Here is a 3,613-nt window from a genome sequence, read left to right on the forward strand (position 1 = left end):
TCTGCTCACCTTTACCAACTAGGCTGAATGATACCTTCACTCCTCTTGGGCCTGCAGAGCTGCTTGGCTCAGGGAGAACAAGCTGCATCTTTCTCCGTCTCACTTAATTCACTAAATGCCAGCTCTGTATCTGTTATCCCTGGCACCTGAGAAATCAGCTTTTCTTTCTGATGGCAGAGTCTGCTAGCAGGTGGGATATGGTCTCTGTGGCCAAGCTGAGCTGGTGTCAGAGGCAGCACCAAGCTGCTCACTGCTATTCCTGCAGAGCAACCTTCCCCCCTTACCCCCCAGACCTTAGCTCTTGCCCTGTGCCACTAACTGTTGTAGGTGATAAAAGGCAGCAGATACTGGGGCTTCTTGCTGGCCACACCTTCCTCTAGAGGAGGCACCTCCAAGGTTTCCTTCTCTGGATGATCACAAATGTTTATTTTCCTGCACCCTCCTTCCCCTGCTAGACTTGGAGGGAGCCGAGGCATATGAATGGAGCCTTTTGGATTGTCTCACTAACGCCACCCTTCCCTTGGCCATTGAGGTATCCGAGGGCTAGGGTGCATGGCTTCAGAAGGAAATTTCCTACAGCAAGATGTTTTTAAATGGTGTATATTTTATATTAATTTTTTTGGGATGTATGTAAAAATATTTGATTTGTATTAAAACTTGTAAATTGTATTAAAAAAAAACCAAAAACCCAGACCCACACGCATCCAGTGTATGAACGGCAATAAATGCTTGTCTTGGGTAACACACAGAGTGAGAGTGGGAGGGAGTTTGCACCCAGCAAAGTGAGGAGATAAAAATGTGTATGGCTGTTTGGGTCATAGGGTCCAAGTTACCTGGCTCACCTGTTGTAGGGACACAGCGCGACAGCTTGATGCTCCTGGGACCCGATCCTAGTACTTTTTCCCACTTTTTGCTCAGGTTTGGGCAAATCTGTCCAGCTCTGCATGCCTCTTCCTACAGAGTAACAGACTGATTACCTCACGATCTCCTGGATCCCAGGCAGAGCACACATGGTTGTTCCCAGGCACTGCTTCGGTTGTGGCTGGTGGCACAGTTTGAAGCCCTCTGGATGAAAGGTCAGGGGTGAGCTGGAACAGGCACTGTGAGCACTGGAGAAAAGCAGAGTGGCAAGACGAGGAGGCCTGCGCTTCTTGTTCTAAGTGAAGCAGGACCTGGTGTCACTGTGGCTGCACTCTGACCACCAAGGAAGATGGAGGAGTACTTTGCCTGGCAGGCAGGGGTAGCCATGGCTTCAGACATGCCAAAAGCTGGGCAGTGGGGCACTGGAAGGTAGTGTTGGTCTCCAGCACTCTCACCGTGTTACTGCCATGGTGACAAGACTCAAACTGAACATTAACCTCGCTGGAGGCAACAGCAGGACTCTTACCGGGGAGATTAGCTGAGGAAACCCAGATCTTAAGCACTCAAGGGGCAGGATAAAGCTGATCCTCGATGAACTTCAAACAAACAGTGCAGGAGACAAGCTTGTCGGAGTTGACATGAAGGAGACAACTAGGCAAAACTATCAAAAGGGTAAAATATGCCCCACTGTTTAATAGAATTTAGTCTTAATGGTTGTTAGTGGAAAACAACACACATGATTAACACAAAGAGAGCAGATGGTTTAAAAATCTGTTGTCAGTCTGGTGATTACATGGGCTGTTTTTTCCCCTCACTGTCTTGCTGCATGGAGCAGGTGCAGCCGGGGTCAGTTAGTCCCAGTTGCAGTGTACATAACTTACACACCATACAGTAGCTTCAAAATAGAGATCTAGAGCTTAAAAAATAGGCATTCTTCTGCAAAATCAAATGTTTAAGTCCCTTATTGACAATGAGAGCAGCATGGTGCTGCCCTCAGGTGGCTCAGACAGTGACAGCTCCACCCCGATGTCCTCTTATCCCTGACCCTAGAGCACAAGACTTGCAGTTCTGGTTAGTAAATATGTATAATAAATCACATTTAAAATATATACATTGGCCTTTAAAAAAAAAAACAAAACCAAAAACATTTACAGTTTATCAACATTGGAAAAAAATAACTGGGCTTGTCCCAGGTTGACTCATGAGAATAAAAATCAGTTTTAAAAGGTTTCTGCAAACCTTTTGATAAAGTGCCACTGGTTGTAGCTATTTAAAAACAATTGGGTCCACGACGTAGCACTTGCCTGTCAGACACAGTCATTTAAATACACTCAATGTGATGTATAAATCAGAGCAACCAACTAGCCAGGAGAGACATCTTAACTGCCTCAAACTGACCTCAAGTCCCAGCCAACAAGTTGTTTTTTTTTTTCCCAGGGCTTTTTTGTCTTTGCTTTTCAGCCTAGAAGCCAGGCAGGCACCTCCTGCCTACCCGGCCTGTGGCACAACTGGTGCTCACAAGCAGAGACCCTTGGGAACATCCAGGCGGGCTCTGCTCGCAGGGGCTGCTCCCCTTTCCATGCAAGGGGCTGCGAACAGTCCAATTCAGTCACAAACTCCTAAAAGGATTGGGAAGCAACTGCCTCTTCAGCCATCTTCTCTCTTTCCAGTTTGGTTTTGCATTGGTAATGTTTTAAAAAGGGGGCGATATGTGAATTTTTTTTTTCCCCTTTGTTTGGAATTTTTGTAGCAAATGGCACTTTAGTACAATTTAAGGTTCCCTTCTGGTTCTCTGATGTTTTCATTTGCTTGGCATGCCAAGTGCAAGCCAAGTTCAGGGCTCTTGGACATATTTAGACATGCACTACTAAACAGATCCTGCTAGAGAAATCTGTTTTCAAGCTATATGCAGCCGTTCCTACCGCTTGGATGCGATGAGCTATCACTGCTGTTCCCCTGGTGCAGCCACGGGGCTGTGACTGCATCCAGCCTGTATGCGGAGTAGCTGTTGCCGAGCTGAAGTCACCTAATGCACGCGGGGTCACCTCTCCCGCTGGGTTTTAGTGCTGCAAGGAAGCATCTCCAGAGTCCCAAACACTGCTACTGTTTAACAAGGCTCACAGCGGAGTCTGTGCCAGCAGCTCCCGGCAGGGAGGGGGAGTGAGGAAAGGGACCATTCTCTCCCCAAAAAAGGGAAAGGGGGGGGGGGGGGGGGGGCACTAACCATGCTGCTACTTCACCCTGGAAGCACTGGGGTGACAGTTTGTGTAATCACGGTGTCAGCAGAGGGCAGCCTCCATTTAGCAGCGTGATCCAGCCAGACTGGCACAAATGCACAGGCCTTCGGTGCTGCCATCGCCATCCTCATCAATCTGGGGAAGGGGCAGGTAGACCTCCATGTCCGGCAGGGCTGTGGCAGAGCATCCACTGCTTCGCAGGCTCTGCCAGTCCCATCTTGAGGGGTTTGTGGGTCCTACTGGAGGGATTTTGATCCACTTGGATTACATGCTGCCTAATGCTGATGCATTTGGAAAAGCAACAAATAAAGCAGAAAGGTTCCTTCTCGCTCCACAAGCTGCCAAATTGCAGCCAGCCCTGTCTTCTTTTAGCTGCTGTCAAGCCTTGCCGGGGCTGGGATCTGCTCAGTAAATAGCCAGCTCGGTGGCGGCTGCCCAGGGAGGTCTCTCCTTTGACACATTGTTGGCAGAGGATAAATAGTAAGAGGCAGGACTCAGCAAAGCAGCAGGGAAAG

This window comes from Pygoscelis adeliae, unplaced genomic scaffold (assembly GCF_000699105.1).
Source record: "Pygoscelis adeliae isolate BGI_AS28 unplaced genomic scaffold, ASM69910v1 Scaffold75, whole genome shotgun sequence".
Lineage (NCBI taxonomy): Eukaryota > Metazoa > Chordata > Aves > Sphenisciformes > Spheniscidae > Pygoscelis > Pygoscelis adeliae.